The sequence below is a fragment of the Triticum aestivum genome, chromosome 7D (genome assembly GCF_018294505.1).
Source record: "Triticum aestivum cultivar Chinese Spring chromosome 7D, IWGSC CS RefSeq v2.1, whole genome shotgun sequence".
Classification (NCBI taxonomy): Eukaryota; Viridiplantae; Streptophyta; class Magnoliopsida; order Poales; family Poaceae; genus Triticum; species Triticum aestivum.
The window spans coordinates 15,745,147-15,770,236 of record NC_057814.1 but is presented as its reverse complement, the minus strand read 5'-3'; the positions used below and the strand labels follow the sequence as shown (position 1 = coordinate 15,770,236).

Below are 25,090 nucleotides of genomic sequence, written 5' to 3'. Positions count from 1 at the left end.
TGGAGCAACAGGAGCTTGGCGGTAAGGATGCGGTGGACACGACATCAAAGGGAGGAGACGGGGCTGGCGAGGGCGAAGCTATGAAAGGGGTTGCAGCGCCAGAGGGCGCCGTCAATGGGGGTGTGGGATCGCACACAAGGCTAGCGCCCGACGAGGACAGTGAAGAGTCGTCGTGCAACAAGGATCCGCGCCAGGAGCTTAGTTGAGGATCTATATCACAGAAATGATGAGGGACAAGGGAGCAGGTTTCTGGGTGAAGACGGGATAGGACGCAGAGGGAGTCCCGATCCGGTGAAGGCGGAGGTAGGGCCAGCTAGAGCAGCATGATCGAGCGGGCATGATGCTCCATAAGAGGAGCCACAAGAGGGCAGGGGCCGGTTTCTTGTCATTCAAGAGTATCAACAGTTCGCCACCTAGGTTGCCCATAGACTACATCCTCCGTCAAAGCATCTCATCTTTGTGTTGTCCTTTTTCATCCCTTAAATTGCACCATGTACTTCGACCATGACATGATAATCACCAACATAAGGCTCCACCACCTTTTTATTGTCATTAATCGGCGGTTCCCCATATGTAAGGAATATTTGCGTGGGATTAGCAGAGTGGAGGGATATTGCTGATGTGGCCATCAGAGAATGGATGCTGATGTGGATAGGTTGCATGCTTAGTTAAATAGGCTAGTGGGGATGAACTATTCAGGTATTATACATTAAAGATTTGCGTGAGGTGGTCATACATGCATTGTACTCCTCACATGAAAAAGACATGGGGCCACACAGTAGTACTACATCCTAACTAGCATTGGAAGCACGCAAGGTACACATATTTACAACCTCGAAATACTTAATTAGCTTCATTTTAATTTTTTTATTTGAGAGAAACACTGATTACAACATTGGCGCGCGCACACACACTCACACTACCACACACACATTCCCACAAAACCGGGTCAGAGTTGCGAAGCTTCAAGATTGGCGAAGTCGCCGTAGGCGCCTCGCTATAATTGGATTCCTGTCGTCTTCCACTAAAAGAATATTTCACATTAATGAGCCATCAAAGAATCAACCCTACATGATGGGATGGGAGTACCGTTGCCCTTCTAACCATCCAACCACTGTTTGGTTCTCACCTTGATTATAGATCTCGCGCGACCGAACTTGTTTGTAATAAGAGCAACATTCGTAGTATACATGATCGAGTCAATCAATACATGTTGATTAACCAGGCCGAATATGTATAGGAAAAAATTAGTTAGAAACACTCGTACATATGCCCATCAACGTGGTGCTTGCGAACCACCTTACCTTTTTGCATGTGATGATTACTGATGAGTGTTCCAATTCAAATGATTAAGTAGTAGGGAAGAAAGTTACCTGGACTAGGGCAGTCGCCACGGTGAAAACCAAGTACATGTCAATGACCTGCGGAACATGAGAAGTCGATCAGTAACCCGCCAGTCGCCAGTGGAAGAAAAAAACTAGGGAAAGAACATGAAAATTGCCTTGAGATTCGTCAGCGTGGCGGTGTAGTCCTTGGTGAGGGACGGGATCATGAGCTTGGCATCGCCCGCGGCCATCGACATCCTTCCTTCCTCACGAGCTCGTTACTACCCTCACCAATCTTTGAGCTAGTGAATTAGAATTTGACGAATCAGATCACGGAAGAGGACAGACAACACGACTCCCAGATCTGAGTGCAGGCCACGGGGTTTGGGAGTGAACCGGACGGGACGCAGGAGATTAAGCTCTGTGTGTATTTGTGTGTGTGTGTGTGGGGGGGGGGGGGGGGGGGGAGCGGAAGAGACTGACCTGTGTTGTGCTGGGGAAGAAGATGGCTACGATGTCGCCCATTTCCTTCCTGCGGTTTATTGAGCCAATGGAAGTCGGACTGATTTCCTTGCCAAATAGACATGGATTTGAGCCTGTTGGTATTAGAGTGTTTTTAAGGAATTTGTAGTGAGGAGTTAGTTAAGGTTCTGTTTTCTTTTGATATAGTGTAAGTAGTATAGTTCACTGCTGTACTACTGCTCACAAACACGCACATAGACAACATAGTCTGCATGAAGGTAACCTGTGTAAGTATAGTTCTATCACCTAAGATATCCGATCAAGGTCGTGGGTAGTTCGACATGGTGTTCACTCATCAAGGTTTGCCGTGGATACATCATAGGTTGCTAATCAAATAGTTTTGATGGGTTCGGAAATGAGAATGGTTGTAGGGGTGGGGTGACTTTAGCTGCGCCAAGTAGGTGATGTTAGATATCTAGCAACCTTCTTGTTTCGCTAGTAACTCAACATGGCAATGACCACGTCTTTCCTAAAGCCTAATATTCCCTAATTGAATCCACGATCTTTATCTTTCTTCTACCATGCTTCTTGGTTCTAGACTATAAATTATCTTTTCCACATTAGTGGCCTATTGGTAGCAGGAAGAAGTGTATCAACTGGTAGGCTTTCGAGCGTGCTATTGCGTAGGTGGTGATGGAGCAATATATACGACCACGACATTAATTCCTAACATGGTGTAAGTTGGTTACTGGACATAATGTCAATATATATATATGTACCAACTTTGTGTTATAAATTAGTAGTTATGTGCAAGGATGTTGTGACTTATGAGGGTACGAACCATGGATGAATGCCACTATCTTATATTGGTTGGAATGCATGTATATACTTTACTAGAGATTTATTCTGTAACCCTCACGCACTCAATTGAGTGATTCTTTGTATTGACCGCTACCTGATCACAACCCATAGCCTATACATGCATGTTTAACTTGAATTAAAGCATGAATAAGCCATGGTTAAAACATGTGTGAAATGTTATATAGAAATAAGTAAATAACATATACATACTTCAATCAGAGTGGTATAATGATTACCATAGAATTTTTTGGAAAAAGGTTTTCACAAGACCATACACTGTATGTAACATTGTTATCACTATATATTCTTATGTTTCATCAAAATAATCAATCCTTACGCACCTTGACCCATGGGACAGTTGTTTCCACTTTCAGTTCTTATCATCCAAAAAAATAGAGACATGTTTGCACGCACTGACACAAAAACCTCTTTTTTCCTAGTGTTTTTTACATTGTTTTTCCCCATGACTCCAGACCAGTAGCCCATGCAAATGCTATAACCAGTAGAGCTCGAGGCTACTTCTTGGACGAAGATGGAAAGGTATATATGCACACACGAATATCTAGCATATTATTCATGGTTATGCACTGATTTTCTCTAGTGGCTAGAGTGTTTCATAATTATGGACTGTCACACTCCGATAAAGTATTCCAATTACGACTATTGAAATGCATCACTTACATATGTGTACGGCTTTGGGAGAAGTGATGGAAACATGGTTTGTTGATAACTAATTTCTCCTCAAGTCTATCATTAGAATGCCATAAACAAGAAACTAGCTTGGCTAGTTAGCTAGGTGCCAAGAGTAGAAGTAGCATACAAACTAAGAAATTCATTTTTCCTAGATATAACATTGACGCAAGCGCTGACCAAGCTAGCAATAATAGAACACGTTTTAATCTCGAAGGAAAACACAAATGAATGCATCTTTGCCTAATTTATTTATTTTTACTCTTTCTTGTCCTAGTGGGAAAAATTCAATAAATATGCCTGAGACATGTGTGATGAAAATAGACTTCAAAAAACACATCAGTCATAAAGCACTACCAAAAAATGCATGGCTAATAGATCTAGCACGCGACGTCATTGACGCTATATGATTGATCAAGTCGTTCAGTTGCCACAATGATTGAATGTGCCTGGCGTTCCAAACTCCATTTGTTGAAAAATGCACTCAGTCTCGCATCCATTCTACACGACCAGCTACAATCCCAAGAACTATGCACAATGACTCAAAGGGGATAATCTAGCATGGACAGACATCTTTTAAGTGCAAGATCCTACTCTAGACGACCTTTTAAGGGAGCATTCTCACCGCTGACGCATTGTTGCATCATGGTAGCTACTTCACTCTAATTTGTTTCTAGAATTTATACATCCTTTTGGGATATGCCTGGTCCTGTCAGATCTGACCTTCTCTTGCCATGCAACACAAATTCCATTCCCTCATACCGAAGGTGTCCATTGGATGTGCCTGGTCCATGTACACCACTGAAGAGCTATTCAGTGATGTACAAGCATTGCTCGCAAAGAGGATTATAGCATTCGTGACCCTAGTCTGATTGTTTTCCTATTCCCAGCACCTCCTAGTCCCCCAATGTCACTTGTCTGTGCAGACCAACTCTCCTATGGTTTCCTCTCATTTAGTGGCGAAAAGGTGTTTCTACTTGTAAAGCTTGATGCTACTACTTGGGTGAAGACCAATTTATAGATATGCACACACATGCCAAATAACTAGTATCCATAGGAGGATGTTGGATCATTACTATTTTTCATTCACTTTAGAGCATCTCCAACATATGATGAAAAAACGCTGCTGTGCCCACAAAATTGTTTTTATGGCGCTTTGGATCCAAAATAGTGCTCCAACAGATGATGTATATGTAAAATGGTGATGTAATTTCTTTTGACAAGCCCAAAAATTTGCTCCCCGCTGCTGCATATTTGCAGCACCACTACCTGCTGCCGCAAAAAAAACCCCGCAGCAGCATGAGAGCCAACCGCTTCGTTGATGTTTCCCCGTCGCACGACCCGCCACCAAGAACCGCTCATTCTGGATAGATCTCGCAGCCACTGCGAGTCCGTCGTCCGCCCAACCCAGCCGCCACCCCAGCCATTCCTGCCGCTTCGGACGTCTGCGACCGCCCCCGTCATTACCTCCACCCGATTTGCATATATTTCAACAACTTCCCACCCCTTGGTTGTGAGATATGGCTGCTGCAACACCGGAAATCTCCGTGGAGTTAGATTAGCTGATGGCCCAGTCCCCATGTGACCGATGCTATTTCTGCCACTATCAAGCTTATGCTCATTCCAAGCTCTCGGTTGCCGGCCAACATGGCGATGATGGCTCTAGCCAAGATCCCCGGCTTCCTGGCAGCATCATGAGCACCACAAACTCATCATAGCCAGACATGTGACTGCCTCGGCCCCGGCATGCTACGCTGGCCGTTATTCATCTTCATGACCACTAGGCGTTCGACATAAAGCCATCAAGGTAACAAAAGTTTCTTTTCTCTGTTTTTGTTGCGAAATAGTAATGGATTGTGATAGAAGGTATTGTGTTGTGTAGATGATTTCGTACTCATCGTAATCTTCATGGGATGACTGCTCTTCCGAAGAGGAATATGAGTGGGGGGAGTATGCGTACATTGACATCATCGTTGACATCCACATGGAGAAGAACAACCAGCCAAAACATGCCAGTTCCGATGTCGGCCCTGAGTACATTCCTAGGAGGAAAAAAGATGGACACATGAAGTTGATGTTGGACTATTTCTGTTCAAATCCATTGTATCCAGATCAATGCTTTGAATGTTTTCATGATGTCCATGTATTTTTTCCTCCATATTCCCAATGGCATGATTCACAACACTATCTAGAAAGTGACTTCGGAATTGCACATGATGGCATATGGTATTACTGACGATTTAATTGATGGTCACTTGGCAATGGGAGAGAGAACTTCAGTCGAGTGTGTGAAGCAATTTGCAAAGGCGGTGATTGAAGTATTAGGGTAGTGTATTTGAGGGCACCCAATGCTCATCACACTCAGTGGCTTTTGGAGATGAACAAAGCACGTGGGTATTTGGATATGCTTGGCTCAAATGATTGCATCCATTGTGGACCAAATCGACCATGGCATGCAAGTGGGTGTATTCTACTTTATTCAGAATTGGGGCACAAGGCATCCACCATTGCAACATGGACCAAATCATGTAAGTTCTAGCTTCGACTTCCTAGCGATGTCCCCAACAAAAAAAAGACTTTCTAGTGATGCCCACCAAAGTGGTCTAAGCCGCGAGAAATTGCGGCAAAGAAGGTTATTGTACAAGTTCAGGTAGGCTTTCATCTTTTTCCCAGGGCTTTATACTTTGCTCACCTCTCGCAACAAACTAAAAACCTATGCTCAGTGCACTTGGCCATCGGGATTTTGCACGAAATAGTCTTATTTTTTGGACGCCCCTTACATCGCTCAGAGTGAGAGGCGTCACTTTTCTCCCCATGCAAAGGCATCTTGGTCCCAAGTGGAGTGTGCGGGACAATACTAGTTGGCTTGCTAAGAAATTCCTCGACAAATAGTGGTGGAGCATCAACTTGTGTCACGTCAGAACAACACTGCTCACATTAACCTGAGCCTCACCCTCAACAATACGCGTGCCTATGACCCCCATCATGCGCTCCGAGTTGAAACCAAGAGGCACCTCCGGACTGAGGATCATGCGTGTGAGGGAACAACATTCGGTATCTGGGAGTAGTCATCAGGGTGGGACAATAAGATCGTAGCCCCCAAATACAATCGGTTAATGAACTCCTCGATCCTTCCCTACGAAACAACAGGCTACAAGAAAATCTCATCACACCAAGCAAAAGTATACCGCAATACAAATGACATCAAACGATATTAGAGGAGGTGGCCCCCCAATGGTTCATCATGAATAGGATCATCATGCCTCAAAACGTTTATCACCGGGCCAGCAGAGAGCATCGCGAGAAGCAACTCCTTCGCCATGGTTGGGGTCGGGCTGCAACGATCAGGAGGATGGGCCAAGCGATATTGAGGGGATGGTGCCAAGACCACCTCATCGTAGGAGTGTAGCCTTGAAGCAATGTTAATGTGCACGACATGAGAAACCTCAAAAGTAGAATGAGGTCTAAACAGTGGCCATGTTGAGGAGGATTTCCGTGGCCATTTGCTCGAAATGTGGACATCGTTGAAAGAACGTCAACACTTGATTGGCTATCAGCATGAAGAGGCAAATTGCTTGCGCCTAGGGCATCTGAAGCATCGCCCATCCAGTCACTTGAGGTATGCGGCTCACTCCGGCTGGCAACCCAGTGGACACGACAAGGGGCGCAACCTGGCTACCTCTAACTATGGCCTCGCATCATCAGTCCTCATGAACCCGAGTCAAACCTCCTCGAACGATGTTTGTGCAAGCATCATCACCCCCTCCAGCCGGCACCAACTCTTGGTTCGTGAGAACCACGGACGTGAGACAAACCCTCGGGCAGGAGAAGAAGAATGAACAACATCTCCTCTCCGCTGCACACCCACAGAACCTAAACCAGTACAGGATACCTACCATGGGAGTCTACTGAGATGCCCCACAACACGCACCGGTAGCATACCGGATCTGGGCACGGGTATGCTTGGTGGCACCAGATTTAGGACGCGGGGAGCAAAGGCCATCTCCCCTATAGGCTACTCCGGCACCACCTCCACATCATCCTCCGCCACGTAACCCCATGAGCTGGGCGGTGAGGATGCGATGGACACGTCATCGAAGGGAGGAGACGGGACTTGCGAGGGCAAATTTATGAAAGGGGTTGCAGCGCCGGAGGGCGCCACCGAGGGGGGGTGTGGAATTGTGCACATGGCAAGCGCCCGTCGGGGACAGAAGAAGAGTCGTCATGCAACAGGGATCTGTTCCAGGAGCTTGGGAAAGGATCCATAGCATAGGAATGAAAGGGGCACAAGGGAGTAGGTTTGTGTGGAGGAAGACAGGATAGGACGCGGAGGGAGCCTCGATCCGATTGAGGCAGAGGTAGGGCCAGCTAAAGCAGCGAGATCGAGCAGGCGCCACCCGCCATAAGAGAAGCCACGAGACGGCATCGGCCTTTGGTTGCGATTCAAGAGTATCAATAGTTCACCACCTAGGTTTCCTATAGACTACATCCTCCCTCGAAGCACGGCATCTTTGTGTTGTCTTTTTTCAACCCATACATTGAATCGCGTACTTCGACCATGACATGATAATCAACATAAGGCTCAACCACCTGTTTATTTGCATTAATCCGCAGTTTCCCATATGTAAGGAAGATTTGCATGAGGTGGTCATATATGCATTGTACTCCGCACATGAAAAAGACATGTGGCCGAACGGTAGTGCTACATCATAGCTAGCATTGGAACGCGCATGGGACACATATTTACAACCTCAAACTACCTAATTAGCTTCATTTTAGTTTTTCTTATTTGAGAGAAACACCGGTTACAACATTGACGTACATATACACACACACTCACACTACCACACACATGCTCACAAGACTGGGTCAGACTTGCGGAGCTTCAAGATTTACGAAGTCGCTACGGGGCCCTCGCTCTCAGTGGGATTCCAGTCGTCTTCCACTGAAAGAATATTTCACATTAATGAGCCATCAAAGCAATAACCCTACTTGATGGACCGGAGTATCACCGACCTTCTAACCATCCATCCACGATTTGGTTCTAACCTTTAGTATAGATATCTCACCGACCCATCTTGCTTGTAATGTCAGCAACATTCATATATATGCATGATTGAGTCAATCGTTGCATAGTACTTACCAGGCCGACTAAGTAGAGGAAAAATTAGTGAGAAACACTCATATATATGCCCGTCAACGTGGTGCTTGCAAACCACCTTGCCTTTGCATGTGATGAATACTGATGACTATTCCAATTCGGATGATTAATTACTAGGGTAGAAAGTTACCTGAACTAGGGCAGTCGCCACGGCGAAAACCATGTACATATCAATGATCTGCGGAACATGAGAAGTCGATCAGTAACCCGCCAGTCGCCAGTGGAAGAGAAAAAAACTAGGGAAAGAAAATGAAAATTGCCTTGAGATTCGATGGTGTGGCGGTGTAGGCCTTGGTGAGGGACTGGATCATGAGCATGTACCACCCACGACCATCGACATCCTTCCTTCCTCACGAGCTCACTCCCACCCTCACTGCGCATCGAGCTAGTAATTTAGACTTTGAGGAATCAGATCACGGAAGAGGACAAATAGCATGGCTCTCAGATCCGGACTTTGCCAGCAACGGGGCACGCGGTTTGGGAGGGGACAGGGCGGGAGGTGGGAGATTAAGCCCTGTGTGTGCTTTTCTGGGGAAGAAGACGACGGCGATGTCGCCCATATTCAGACATGCGAATTGCAAGCTCCTCCAGTTTCTGGAATTTCCATCCTGCAGTTTATTGAGACAATGGAAATGGGGCTGATTTCCGGGCACAAATGGCCCTGCGATTTGAGCCCATTGGTATTAGATTTTTTTTTCGGATTGTAGTCATAGTGAGGAGTTAGTGAAGCTTTCGTTTTCTTTTTATTTTAGAAACGTATCACTGCTCACAAACACACACATAGACAGCATAGTCTGCATGAAGGTAACCTGTGTAAGTATAGTTCTATCACATAGGAAGATCTGATCAAGGTTGAGGGCAGTTCGATATCGTGCTCACTCATCAACGGTTGCGGTGAATACATCATAGGTTGCTAATCCAATAGTTTTGATGGGCTCAGAAACGAGACTGGCTGTTGGGGTAGGGTGAATTTAGCTGCGCCAAATAGGCTATGTTGGATATCTAGCACCCTTCTTGTTTCGCTAGTAACTCTACATAGCAATGACCATGTCTTTCCTAAAGACTCATATTCCCTAACTGAATCCATGATATTTATCTTTTCTTTTTCCATGCTTCTTGGCTCTAGATTAGAATTATTTTTTCCTCATATATGGCCATATTAGTAGCAGGAAGAACTGTATCAACTAGTTGGCTTTCGAATGTGTTGTTGCTTCAGTGGTGATGGCGCAATATATACGCACACTGCATTGATTACTAGGATGGTGTAATTAGTTGGTTGTTGGATATATCTATATGTATAATTTTCTTCTAGTTCTTATTTACATGGATGGTGTGACGTTTGAGCATACGAATCGCGGATGAATGCCACTGTCTTGTATTGGCTAGAATGCAAGTAGATACTTTACTAGGGAATTATTGTGTATCCCTTGTGCACTCGATTCAGTGATTATTTGTAGAGACTGCTACCTTATCACAACCTAGATCATATACATGCATGTTTATCTTTAATTTAAGCATGATTAAGCAATGGTTATAACCTGTCTGAACTGTTATATAGAATTAATTAGATTGAATATTCAATTCTGAGCAACAGCTCATCTACACCCTATGAACAGTAAAATCAAAATAAATACTAGAAAAAACAAAAAAGTCCCCTTTTTGTGAAAGATGATTCAGTGCGTGATGTATGTGTTGAGTTTCAGCGCATTCGGACATCCGAGTAGCTCTCGGCTAAACAAAAATCAGGTCTGAACAGTACAAAACAGTATACTTTTTCACATACCCAAATTTGTCTTTTTTCGCCGAGAGCTATACTTAGATGTCCAAATGCTCTGAAATTGGGCACGAACATCAACACTCAAGCATCTTTCAGCACATAAAAACTGAACTTTTTTGAATTTTTCTTGTATTTTTAACGAATTTACTGTTTACTCCTGGTTCATCTGAGCTCCGGCGCGAAAATGTCGCGTCTCAATTAGATAACATATACTCCCTCCTTACCAAAATATAAGACGCACTTGAGTTTGCATGGTTTCTGATGCATGATTTTGACCACTAATATACATAGAGGTATATGGTTTGAACATGTATAAATGACATGGTCATATTTGCCTTACAAAACAATTTTATTTCATATGTTTGTATACTAATTTTAAGACATACAATGCGTGAAAATCATAGTCAAAGTTATGTAACAAAGACCAAAAAAGTCAACTGGCGCCTTATATTTTGGGGAGGAGGGAGTACATACTTCGACCATAGTAGTATGGGTAATTTTACGGTACATTGTACTACTGCCTATGATGTGTAATATTAAACAATCCAATGGTTGATGTAAAGGGCATTTTAGTCAATTCTTATTTATTTGGAATTTCTGTTTTTCAACCAATCAAACTGGTCATGGTGTCTTTCTCCCCGCGGTCACCGTGCACCGTACCAACCCGTCCATCTTCCTCTCACCTCATCATCATTTCATCAGTGCTTGGCTACTTCCTAATCCATGGCCCCCACCATCGCCACTCGCCCCACCATTGCTCGTCCCCGTACACAGTGGCGGAGCTACACATAAAACCCTGGGCGGGCTAAATTGAAGGGAAGTCTAACTATTTGAATCTGGTGCCCCATTTGCTCTCATATCCTAGTGTATTTTTCACAAAACTTGGGCTAGGAGAAGAAGAATGAACAACATCTCCTCTCCGCTGCACACCCACAGAACCTAAACCAGTACAGGATACCTACCATGGGAGTCTACTGAGATGCCCCACAACACGCACCGGTAGCATACCGGATCTGGGCACGGGTATGCTTGGTGGCACCAGATTTAGGACGCGGGGAGCAAAGGCCATCTCCCCTATAGGCTACTCCGGCACCACCTCCACATCATCCTCCGCCACGTAACCCCATGAGCTGGGCGGTGAGGATGCGATGGACACGTCATCGAAGGGAGGAGACGGGACTTGCGAGGGCAAATTTATGAAAGGGGTTGCAGCGCCGGAGGGCGCCACCGAGGGGGGGGGTGTGGAATTGTGCACATGGCAAGCGCCCGTCGGGGACAGAAGAAGAGTCGTCATGCAACAGGGATCTGTGCCAGGAGCTTGGGAAAGGATCCATAGCATAGGAATGAAAGGGGCACAAGGGAGTAGGTTTGTGTGGAGGAAGACAGGATAGGACGCGGAGGGAGCCTCGATCCGATTGAGGCAGAGGTAGGGCCAGCTAAAGCAGCGAGATCGAGCAGGCGCCACCCGCCATAAGAGAAGCCACGAGACGGCATCGGCCTTTGGTTGCGATTCAAGAGTATCAATAGTTCACCACCTAGGTTTCCTATAGACTACATCCTCCCTTAAAGCACGGCATCTTTGTGTTGTCTTTTTTGAACCCATACATTGAATCGCGTACTTCGACCATGACATGATAATCAACATAAGGCTCAACCACCTGTTTATTTGCATTAATCCGCAGTTTCCCATATGTAAGGAAGATTTGCATGAGGTGGTCATATATGCATTGTACTCCGCACATGAAAAAGACATGTGGCCGAACGGTAGTGCTACATCATAGCTAGCATTGGAACGCGCATGGGACACATATTTACAACCTCAAACTACCTAATTAGCTTCATTTTAGTTTTTCTTATTTGAGAGAAACACCGGTTACAACATTGACGTACATATACACACACACTCACACTACCACACACACATGCTCACAAGACCGGGTCAGACTTGTGGAGCTTCAAGATTTACGAAGTCGCTACCGGGCCCTCGCTCTCAGTGGGATTCCAGTCGTCTTCCACTGAAAGAATATTTCACATTAATGAGCCATCAAAGCAATAACCCTACTTGATGGACCGGAGTACCACCGACCTTCTAACCATCCATCCACGATTTGGTTCTAACCTTTATTATAGATATCTCACCGACCCATCTTGCTTGTAGTGTCAGCAACATTCATATATATGCATGATCGAGTCAATCGTTGCATAGTACTTACCAGGCCGACTAAGTAGAGGAAAAATTAGTGAGAAACACTCATATATATGCCCGTCAACGTGGTGCTTGCAAACCACCTTGCCTTTGCATGTGATGAATACTGATGACTATTCCAATTCGGATGATTAATTACTAGGACAGAAAGTTCCCTGAACTAGGGTAGTCGCCACGGCGAAAACCATGTACATATCAATGATCTGCGGAACATGAGAAGTCGATCAGTAACCCGCCAGTCGCCAGTGGAAGAGAAAAAAACTAGGGAAAGAAAATGAAAATTGCCTTGAGATTCGATGGTGTGGCGGTGTAGGCCTTGGTGAGGGACTGGATCATGAGCATGTACCACCCACGACCATCGACATCCTTCCTTCCTCACGAGCTCACTCCCACCCTCACTGCGCATCGAGCTAGTAATTTAGACTTTGAGGAATCAGATCACGGAAGAGGACAAATAGCATGGCTCTCAGATCCGGACTTTGCCAGCAACGGGGCACGAGGTTTGGGAGGGGACAGGGCGGGAGGTGGGAGATTAAGCCCTGTGTGTGCTTTTCTGGGGAAGAAGACGACGGCGATGTCGCCCATATTCAGACATGCGAATTGCAAGCTCCTCCAGTTTCTGGAATTTCCTTCCTGCAGTTTATTGAGACAATGGAAATGGGGCTGATTTCCGGGCACAAATGGCCCTGCGATTTGAGCCCATTGGTATTAGATTTTTTTTCGGATTGTAGTCATAGTGAGGAGTTAGTGAAGGTTTCGTTTTCTTTTTATTTTAGAAACGTATCACTGCTCACAAACACACACATAGACAGCATAGTCTGCATGAAGGTAACCTGTGTAAGTATAGTTCTATCACATAGGAAGATCTGATCAAGGTTGAGGGCAGTTCGACATCGTGTTCACTCATCAACGGTTGCGGTGAATACATCATAAGTTGCTAATCCAATAGTTTTGATGGGCTCAGAAACGAGAATGGCTGTTGGGGTAGGGTGAATGTAGCTGCGCCAAATAGGCTATGTTGGATATCTAGCACCCTTCTTGTTTCGCTAGTAACTCTACATAGCAATGACCATGTCTTTCCTAAAGCCTCATATTCCCTAACTGAATCCATGATATTTATCTTTTCTTTTTCCATGCTTCTTGGCTCTAGATTAGAATTATTTTTTCCTCATTTATGGCCCTATTAGTAGCAGGAAGAACTGTATCAACTAGTTGGCTTTCGAATGTGTTGTTGCTTCAGTGGTGATGGCGCAATATATACGCACACTGCATTGATTACTAGGATGGTGTAATTAGTTGGTTGTTGGATATATCTATATGTATAATTTTCTTCTAGTTCTTATTTACATGGATGGTGTGACGTTTGAGCATAGGAATCGTGGATGAATGCCACTGTCTTGGATTGGCTAGAATGCAAGTAGATACTTTACTAGGGAATTATTGTGTATCCCTTGTGCACTCGATTCAGTGATTATTTGTAGAGACTGCTACCTTATCACAACCTAGATCATATACATGCATGTTTATCTTTAATTTACGCATGATTAAGCAATGGTTATAACCTGTCTGAACTGTTATATAGAATTAATTAGATTGAATATTCAATTCTGAGCAACAGCTCATCTACACACTATGAACAGTAAAATCAAAATAAATACTAGAAAAATCAAAAAATTCCCCTTTTTTGTGAAAGATGATTCAGTGCGTGATGTATGTGCTGAGTTTCAGCGCATTCGGACATCCGAGTAGCTCTCGGCTAAACAAAAATCAGGTCTGAACAGTGGTCTGAACAGTACAAAACAGTATACTTTTTCACATACCCAAATTTGTCTTTTTTCGCCGAGAGCTATACTTAGATGTCCAAATGCTCTGAAATTGGGCACGAACATCAACACTCAAGCACCTTTCAGCACATAAAAACTGAACTTTTTTGAATTTTTCTTGTATTTTTAACGAATTTACTGTTTACTCCTGGTTCATCTGAGCTCCGGCGCGAAAATGTCGCGTCTCAATTAGATAACATATACTCCCTCCTTACCAAAATATAAGACGCACTTGAGTTTGCATGGTTTCTGATGCATGATTTTGACCACTAATATACATAGAGGTATATGGTTTGAACATGTATAAATGACATGGTCATATTTGCCTTACAAAACAATTTTATTTCATATGTTTGTATACTAATTTTAAGACATACAATGCGTGAAAATCATAGTCAAAGTTATGTAACAAAGACCAAAAAAGTCAACTGGCGCCTTATATTTTGAGAAGGAGGGAGTACATACTTCGACCATAGTAGTATGGGTAATTTTACTGTACATTGTACTAGTGCCTATGATGTGTAATATTAAACAATCCAATGGTTGATGTACAGGGCATTTTAGTCAATTCTTATTTATTTGGAATTTCTGTTTTTCAACCAATCAAACTGGTCATGGTGTCTTTCTCCCCGCGGTCACCGTGCACCGTACCAACCCGTCCATCTTCCTCTCACCTCATCATCATTTCATCAGTGCTTGGCTACTTCCTAATCCATGGCCCCCACCATCGCCACTCGCCCCACCATTGCCTGTCCCCGTACACAGTGGCGGAGCTACACATAAAACACTGGGCGGGCTAAATTGAAGGGAAGTCTAACTATTTGAATCTGGTGCCCCATTTGCTCTCATATCCTAGTGTATTTTTCACAAAACTTGGGCGGGCCATAGCATAGTTTTGCTTGGATGTAGCCCCGCCGGTGCCCGTATAGTCGTGGATGCATCGACACGATGCACATTCGCTGCCCGATGTGCTGCTCTTCACCACGGCCATGAGTTAGTTTAGATAACTAGCTCTTACCTACAACTAGCCCAACCACCCACATGAGCTAGCACATGCTCCCATTACCGGTTTTGCCTCAATTTCTCGGACACGGTGGCTGAACTGGTCCGACCATCGTTTCTTCCATGTGGTAGCTGGAGACGTAAGTTGCAGGCAGAATTAGGTCACTGCTTTATATTACTATAACACGATTGGCTCAACAGAGCCAAGCGCGAATGAAGTGGTGAAGCTTGGGCTGAATTATAGGGAGGCAATGTGCAGGGGGCAAACAATATGCGTTTTGTGCTGATTGTACTTGAAATATGGGCCAAAAACTCGCACATACAATTTTAAATTACCTTATCTAAGTTTTATAGACGTTAATTAGTAGTCAAAACTTTCAAGGTTTGACTCTACCTATATATGAATGCCGGCTTTTAGGGAATCAGATGGGTAATTTGTAATGGTAGTAAATACCGAATAGGATATTTTTTTGCCAGGAAGGTTATGAATAGGGCTTACGTTGGTATAAGCAGATAGTTCTGACCTCAGCTGTTGCAATTTTAAATCAAATTAGAATTTCAAAGTATGACACATCTTATATCTTATATCTTATATCTTATATTTACTAATTGGAGGCACCTTTCAAGCCTTCTAATTAATCCACATAATCGTAATTAATTACACCGTTGAATTCTAAAATTATGCTCAAGATGAAAAGAAAATATGCGTAACACAGATGGTCGTGTCCAAAAAACAATGACATCTGACACATGCAATGTTTTGAAATAAAGAAAAAAACATCCATCATTTAATTAAAAAAAATATAGCCTCCTTCCATAACAGCTCCTGTACATTTTTTTAAGTCAACCATAGCTCCTATGGCCCCGTCCAATAAAATGGCATCTGACATGTCCGATATTTGGAAACAAACTAAAAAAGCATCCATCCGTTCCTTCAAAAAAGAGATAGGCTCCAGCTGAAAAAAAAAATAGACCACTTGCCTTACAACTCTACCGATAAAAAGAAAAACAGATGGGATACTTGAATCTCTTGTGCCAACTAAAAACGGAAAAACTAACGCCCACACATGTGGGCGTTTGCACATCGCCCACACGTCTTCATCACCACTCATTTTGCCACGTATGAACAGATGACATCAGCAGAAATCTTTTTGGTTTTCAGCTTAAAAACTTTAGTAATCTAAATGCTCTTATATTAGTTTACAGAGGGAGTACGAATCATGGATGAATGCCGCTATATCTTGTATTGGCAGGAATGCAAGTAGACACTAGTAGGGAATTATTGTGTAGCTCTCATGCACTCAATTGAGTGATCCTTTGTAGAGAGTGCTACTTAATCACAGCCTATAGCATATGTATGCATGCATGCTTATCTCGAAAAAAAAGGATGAATACGCCATGGTTAAAACATGTGTAAACTGGCATACAGTAATAAGTAAATAACATATGCATACTTCGACCAGAATACACTAGTAGGAAAGTCCTTATAGGATTTACGCGTTGGTGGGCGTCGCAGGGTTCGGGAGGGGATGGGGTATAGGTTGGGACGCCGGAGGATCGAAAGGAGCTTGAACCCTCGGGCGAGGGCGAGAAAGATCTATCCGAGGGAGAGGAGAAGAGAAGGAGGAGGAGACTAACATATGGTGTGAAGAAGATGACGACGCGCTGATTCAGACCTGCCAATCGCGAGCTTCGGCTGTTTTCAGGATTTCTTTCCTCTAGTTTATTGCGCCGCTGAAAGTGGATGGGGATGATTTCCGGGCTCAGCTGGCCCTGTGACTTGAGCCCATTGATACCGAAGTGTTTTTCCTTTCTCTTTGACGGTCCTCAACAGTGACAATGTGTACAAGTTGGACCGTGTGGCACGAAATAGCGCGTGTGTGTGTGTGGGGGGGGGGGGGGGGGGGGGTGGCGAAGTCCTTTGTCGATGCATACATTCGCTTTTTCTAGTTTCATATAGGAGGTGAAAGAAGTCAGGTCAGCTTTGATGGCTCGAGTACGGTATATCGTGGTAGCTCTGGCAACTCTCAGAGACCAATGGCACAAGAAGCCCGACCATGCTGGTGTTGCCGAGGGGTCTGCATCCATGCTTGCACTGCTAAGATTGACACGGATTTTCTGGAGATGTTTTGTAGTTTGTAAGAAGGGACTTGTGTAGGTATTGTTCTATCACCCCAAGAGTCCCGATCAGGGTCGAGGGGAGTTACAACATTCTTTTCATTCATCATGGTCTTTTGTGGATACATCGAAGCTTTCGAATCAAATATTTTCGATAGTCTTAGAAACGAGAATGACTATAGGGGTAGGGTGAATTTAGCTGCGGCAGGTAGGTAGCAGTCAATATGTAGCACCCTTCCCTAATTCAATCCAGGATCTTTATCTTTTTTCTGCCATGCTTCTTGGCTCTAGACTAGAAATTATCATTTCCTTCAATAACATATTGGTAACAGGAAGAATTGTATCAACTGGTAGGCTTTCTTGTGTGTTGTTGCTTCGGTGGTGATAGAGTTAATTCCTAGAATATTTAACTTGGTTGTTGGATATATGACATTATATATGTACCAATTTTCCGACATGGTTTGACTTTTAATGTACGAATCATGGATGAATGCCACTATCTTGTATTGACTAGAATGCAAGTAGATACTTTACTAGAGAATTATTGTGCATCTCTCATGCACTCGATCGAGTCATTCTTTGTAAAGGCCGCTACCTAAGAGCATCTCCACTCCCCCCCCCCCCCCCAACTGGCCCCTCGGGGTGCCATTTTTAGTGCCGGCGGCAAAAAATCGGCCCAGTCCCCCAGAACATTGTTTATCGCCGGTTTGGGCCGAAATAACAAGGCGAACCCAAGCTGAACCCAACGCACCGGGGGGCTCCCGGCGGCGCCGGCTGAAGAAAAAAGGCGCATGGGCCCGCGCTGTCGGCGACCAAACATGCCTATTCCTGCGCTGCCCCCCCCCCTTTCCCTCCATTTTCCCCATTGTTCCCCCCTTCTCCCCCACCGCTCCCGCCATTCTCCCCAGATCCGGCCACAATGTCGCCGAAGAAGTATGCGGCCCCTCACCTAGCCACCGATACCACCCAGCCGAAGCATAGGAAGCCGAGGGCACCGATTGCAAGGCCAGCGGGCTTGTCGAACGCAAAGCGGAGGGCGGATGTTCAGCGCAGGGAGGCGATCACCACCGATCGCCGGAACAGACTCATCACCAAGAGGGCCAGGGACGCAGTGGCGGCGCAGAGCAGGGAGAGGCGTCTTGCGCGGGGATGATGAACCTTCCAACCCGCCACTGCCCACAAGCCGCGTGGGGAAGCCAGTAGAGCGTCGCGTCACCGGCCAACTTCTCGCCGCCACTATGGGGGTACGTGGCCTCGCCTGTCTACTCCGACGGCGACGCGCATGGGGCGCTCCGCCGCGTGCCTCCCCCTCCGGCTTCAACCCCGACCCGCGCACTCCCTCCCCCGCGTTCACCGCCGGCCTCAACACCCAGTACAGCTACTCGCCGCCGGCGTACACCGGCTCGCCTGCGCCGCCTCCATGCCGTGGCGCCATGCCCTTCGCACCCGGCTCGGCGCCACAATTTAGAACCACCAACGCCGACATGGACGAGATCATCACGTGCGGCTCGGTCGCCATCGCTTCCTGCCCCTGGGTGCCGCGCACAAGACGAAACGATGGACACCATCGTCGACATGGACGACGAGCTCGACGACGCCGATGAAGAGGTGGAGGAGGAAGAACAGGCGAAGGCGGAGCCGGAGCCGGCGCCGAAAGGGAGAAAGAAGAAGCGGACGGCCAACGCCAGGCTGCGCGAGCCTCGCATCAAGTGGACGTCCAAGGAAGACGAGTGCCTCGCCGAAGCATGGAAGACCATCAGCATCGACCCGATCACCGGCTCGAATCAGAACGCCGACACGTACTGGAGAAGGACCAAAGACGGCGTTCAACGAGCGCAAGTTGGTTGACCCTGACTTGATCACCATCCACTTGGATCGCGGCGAGAAGGCCATGGCGAACCATTGGGCGACCATCCAGGCGGCCTGCAACAAGTGGCATGGGATCCTAGAGGAGGTCGCGGCTCGCCCGGAAAGCGGCGCCAACGTCGAGGGTCAGGTATGGCCAGTCGTCGGCTCAGTTCTTTCGCCATGTACTTCGCCGACACTCGTTCTTCGGCTATGCAGATGGTTCGGATGTTCAACATGTTTCGCCAGGACAACAGCGACCAAGAGTACAAGTTCCTTCACATGTTCTCCAGGATCGAGTCGTGTGAGAAGTGGAGGGAGTGTCAGCTCGCTCTCACCAAGGCCAAGGAGACCTACAAGCCGGACGGGCCTGTCCCGGCGGCGGTAGAAAGGCGCCCTGATGGCAACAAAAGAGCCAAGGCGGCGAGGGATGCGGCATCCTCTGCTGAGCGGCTTTCATCATCAAGAGCAGTGCATCGCCGACGCCAAGAACAATGCCGCAAAGAGGGAGGAGAAATTCGACGTGAGGTGGTCGGCGTTGATGACGAAGCAGGACGTCAAGCTCAACCTTCTAAGGACCAACGTCGGCGCGAAGTAGAGGAACACCGACCTGGCGTTCTTGATGGCGGCAGACATGTCGACGATGGATGAGCAGGTGAAGGCGTGGTACCTGGCTGAGCATGGCCTCATCTTGAACCAGATGCCCGGGCCGGCGGCGACCACCGCGCCCACGCCCACGACAACGCCTGCGCCGACGCCCAGCCCGAGCAATGAAGTTGTGCCGACGCCGACGACCAGCCCGAGCACTGAAGCCACGCCGACGCCGAGTCCTACTGCACCCACGCCCACACCGACCCCGGCCAGTCCCACGGCAGAGGAGCCTGTCGTTTGATGTGTTTCATGTCTACGATTCCTTCCTTTTGATCGCCGAACTTTTGGGTATTTTAGATCGCTGACCCGTGGCATGATGATCGCCGAACTTGTGGCGTTTTTGGGCAGCGGGAAAGACATGTCCGAACTTTTAGGCGTCTTGGGCCGAACCCTAGGGACGTGGCTGGAAACTTGATTGTCCCAGGGAGAATAAACCGCCGGCGCAAACGCCAAAAGGCGTTCATCGGGTGCGCTGGGGGGCCAAACGGCTGGAGATGCTCTAATCACAAGCCATAGACTATACAAGCATATTTACCTTATATCAATGTCTGAATAAGCCATGGTTCAAACATCAAGGATCCGGGTCCATTGCAACAAAATTGTTCATCGCAATACATGCTGATTCGTGGCAATAAGTACCTATTGCCACGAAACAATATTTGTTGGCAGGCGTTGCGATTGGACACATGGTAATAGCTTATTGCCACAAAAAAGCAATCGTGGCAATAAAGTGTTCTATTACAACAACCAGGTGGGAAGTCGCCACATGTTTTCCCGTGGCAACACTCACCTGATGCCACAATTTGCTTTGTGGAGATAGCTTTAATGCAACATGTAACTAATCATGGCGACTAATAGCTCATGGTGATAGACATTTGTGGCAACAACCTATGCCAACGGCGCTGGTTTCGTGGTGCATACTCTTCCGTGGCAATATTCAATTGTGGCAATAAACTATAACAACAATCCTTGTTTTCATGGCATTAGGCATTTTGCCACGAACAGTTACATTTGTGGCATTAACTTATGGCAACAAATATTCTAGTCGTCGTAATAGGAAATTGCAACATACTAGTTTTGATGGTGATAAATAGGTATCACAACGGGTGAAATGTTTGTAGCGAAAAACTATTGCGACAATTTAAATTTTCGTGGTGCTAACATGTGGCAACCAAAAGTGGGTTGTGGCAATAGCATATTGCAACTTAAAAAAAAATACAAGCATTTAATTACAATATTCAAAACCATACGTATAATATGTAGATTCATAAAATTCATAATTCTCATAGCAAATATCCATCAAATGAAACTCAAATGTAATTTAGCCATCCTAATTAAGTGCCAAGACTAAATTGTCTGTGATCTAGAGTCCAGTCGAGCTAGTTCTTTGGATCCTACAATCAAGAAATAAAAAAATAGTTCTAGTTAATGAGTCAAACATAACATTCGCCATACAATTATTCCAGCCCCATTGTTAAAAAGAATTGTTGCTAGACTAACTAGAGTAATAATGCATCAGCAAGCATGCAACTGAAGGATACAAACAGCTTTACAAGTGTAAATGTCTAAAGCATATGCACAAGTACATGTACTAAAAGCTTCCGCTACTGATTTAAGTTGTGACTCGATCTATAGTTTCAGTTAAGTTCATGTCCTTAGCTAGTACATATTCATTTTGTTTAAGTTGTAACTCGATACAACAACAACGCATGGTGAAAGAGAAGAAGCAGCTAGCTAATTATGAAGGCCAGTGACATGCTCGCTTGAAAGTGGACCATGAGTTTCAGTTTCTTTATTTTCAACCTCTTGACATGCTTTGTCCTAAAAAGGAAAGAACAATTATAGGTGCAGCATCAATATTGACACTATAAAAGATGAAACAAGAATAACATGATCCAACGCATTAATAATCCCAGCTGATGAAGAAGCATGCTGAATGCACATCATTAAATAACTATAGAATAACTAAAAGTCAGTGTACTCACATAGACATCCTGGGACTCTGTTAGACCATGTTCCATTCTTTGTGTGGGTGTGTTCCCACAGAGCAATCCAATCCGGCTCTTCTCCAGTTTCCAAGTTTCTCTGCAAGTAATATAGCAATGAGATGCTTGAAACATGAAACCATAGTTAGCAGCGAGGCATACATATTTAGTTACAGTCATACCTTCTCAAAACTTAGTTGCGAGTAAGGTTTTGATCCAATTCTGTGTGTTGTCTTCTACTCCCTCCGTTCCTAAATACTTGTCTTTCTAGGCATTTCAACAAGTGACTACACACGGAGTAAAATGAGTGAATCTACACTCTAAAATATGTCTACATACATCCGTATGTGATATTCATTTGAAATGCCTAGAAAGACAAGTATTTAGGAACGGAGGGAGTATTTCTTACGATTACCAGTGTTCTTTCGGCTGCGTTCCTATCAATTCATCGAAACCAAATATAACCAGTCAGAAAAGCAATTTCACCTTAACACATAGTAGACAAAGAGTGATCTTAGAGATAACCTGAAATTATGAATCAGTGACAAAGTAGTCAATCATCCCTTCCCACTCTTCTGATTGTAAATCTTCCGGCAGATTAGCCAATCTAGCTGCATCTGTTTTGTATGCCTTGTAAGTGGAGCTTGCAGTTGATCGCCAGCCTCTATATCGCTCTCTCACAATTTTGAGAACTTTTTCTTCTGTTTCTGGTGTATCTTCCAGGTCCCATCTGTCCTGTAAAGCAGACAACAAATGAATATACATAAGCAATGCATTATCCATGGTAAAATAAGATAACACATGTGAAAAAGGTTGTATGCACTATGATATGCAACAATGAGTCTGTGGATGGTAGGGTGAATGTCCGACCACGTCCTCACTCCAATGAGCAGTTTTGAAGGTTTAGCAATTTAACCCATACCAGGATTTTATGCATTATAGCAAATGCTAGAGACAACTTAAATGACATAAACAATTTACCAGATCTGGGTTGTCCACGTTGGTTTGTGTATGTTGTTATACTTTTCATCCTTGTTAAGACAACATAGCCTTTCCTTGCTGCACACAAAATCAATCAAGGGACTTAGCATTAACAAAGCATTGATGTTGTACAGCATTCAGATAGGTGAATACGAAGTAAGGATGTTGTGTACCATGAGCATCCTTCCTAGAATTCATCATTGTGCCCTGGTGTAGGCAATATCAGAATCTGAGTCAAATTAAGAAGAAACACAATACGTAGAGCGGGCATAAAATCAAATCAGTTTAACAAAAAATTATGAAAAAAGGAAAAACTATGTTGGGAACCTCCAATAAAATCAAATCAGTTTTACTTTGTCACTCGAACTCAAGAAACACGCATGTGAGACAAGCAAGCTAAATACAGCAGCAAAAGTTGAACCAGATTTTACAGATAAACGGCGCAGGTATGTTCAGGGGCCCCCATCATGTAGGCAGCTGCTGCAATGCTAGATAAGTTGGACTACGATACGACAAAATCAAATCACGGCACCATTCTGAATAATAGTCAATTTGCAGAATGAGTTTGTCTACCATCTGATTCCATACACCCCAGCTTCAAAAAGTCATGTATAAGTGATGATCATTTAGCAGGAAATGTAATTTTCTCTCTTAGCTAGTCTTATTGCACATACAGAGTTGAAAAATGATCAAATATATTACTCACAGCTTGATGCCCACAAATACATTGAACATTGTACTATGAAACATTATGTGGTTCTACTCTCATAGGCACACTGAAACGCTTTTAAGAGATTCAGATGGCTCACTGAAACTAGGAAATATACAGAATAACCTATATATTATGGAGTTCGGTCTTTCTCCAGGACTACTATATCTACATTACAGTTTCTGCAAATTTGCATCTCTGGTATATGAAGTTCTAAATATGAAAAGCTCGTGAAGAAAAATCACAGGCATGAACAGATATAACTGGATATGTAGCCAGCACATGGAAATTTTTGCATCCTACCAGTTAAGATCTGGAGGAGGTGCTAGGTAACTGGAGTCAACCGGGACAGGCGTTGCCTATGTTGGAAGAAGAATGGCGGGCGGCACTTCAGCAGCCGTCGGGGCCGCGGATCCTTGGGCGGATGGTCCTGCTACTTCCCGGCGCGGGGGATCCTTGGCGGCGGATGGCGCTGCTGCTCCTCGGTGGCGGACGATGCTCCTCCGTCGTGGACGGCTCTTCTGCTACTGCGGGCTAAGTGAAGGGAGACCGGGGGTCGGTGGTGGTGCGAGGGGACCGGCGGGCGGGTTGTGCCGGCGGTGCGCAGGTCGGGGGTAGCGGCGCGCAGGTCGGGTGGCGGTACAGAGCAGGGCTAGGTTTGGCCGCTGCTAGGCGGCATCCGGATGCAGGAAAGCAAAACAACTTCTGGACCATACGATCTGGACTTTCCTAGCCTTTCGATGGAAGTCAACGTAACATAGTCTTCTCTCTTCTTTCTTCTCATTGCAGAACGTCGCACACACATTTCTCGCATGCGAAGCAAACTCTAGTGCATCACAGGACGCCGGCAACATCAGTTCACGGGCACTCCGCCGTCACAGCAGCTCCGATGGCTTGGCCACCGGCTCACAGCACGGTGGCGCCGTCGCAGCAAGCCGTCGCAGCATCGTCAGAGTAGCCCGAGCCACCGAAGCAACATCCGTCGTAGCATTCGTCGATGTCGTCGGAGCACGACAGCGTTGTCGCAACATCCATCGCAGTAACGTCGTCGCGGCCGAGATGTCGTCGGAGCACGACAACATCCGTCGCAGCACCACCTGTTGCAAGCATCGTTGGCTGGCGCCACTCGCAGCAGCGGCTCGCAACAACCTCGACACGGATTGTCGTAGCACGACAGCGGTGTCGCACCGGCTTGCAAGCACGGCGGCGACGCCGCAGCACGCCTCACAGCAACTGCCCAACATGGTGTTGGGATCCATGAAGGATGGGGGAAGGGAGCAAGGAGAGAGGGAGTGGAGCTCGCAGCACCACGTGCCCCCCCCCTACGGCCTTGCAGCGGCGAGAATTCACCGGTAGGAGTACTCGGGTGGGTCGAAAATCATGGACGGAGCATGCCGTCGACGAAGAGAGAAAGGAGTGGTGAGAATTGGGGAAGGATAAGGCAAGAAAGGGGCGTGGGTCCCATAGGACACGTGTCGTGTGGATGAGGAGGCT

At 45.7% G+C, this 25,090-nt stretch overlaps 2 long non-coding RNA genes across 2 annotated transcripts; both read right to left on the bottom strand.

Annotated features, from left to right (window-relative positions):
• Nucleotides 1-21,106: 21,106 nt before the first annotated feature.
• LOC123166423 (uncharacterized) lies at nucleotides 21,107-22,146 on the bottom strand. The gene is made up of 3 exons (XR_006483505.1): nucleotides 22,089-22,146; nucleotides 21,907-22,006; nucleotides 21,107-21,315 (listed from the first exon to the last, which is right to left on the bottom strand). It is a non-coding gene; the product is annotated as an uncharacterized lncRNA (long non-coding RNA).
• Nucleotides 22,147-22,305: 159 nt separating this feature from the next.
• LOC123166422 (uncharacterized) lies at nucleotides 22,306-24,675 on the bottom strand. The gene is made up of 4 exons (XR_006483504.1): nucleotides 23,061-24,675; nucleotides 22,888-22,965; nucleotides 22,432-22,641; nucleotides 22,306-22,343 (listed from the first exon to the last, which is right to left on the bottom strand). It is a non-coding gene; the product is annotated as an uncharacterized lncRNA (long non-coding RNA).
• Between the last annotated feature and the right edge of the window lie 415 nt (nucleotides 24,676-25,090).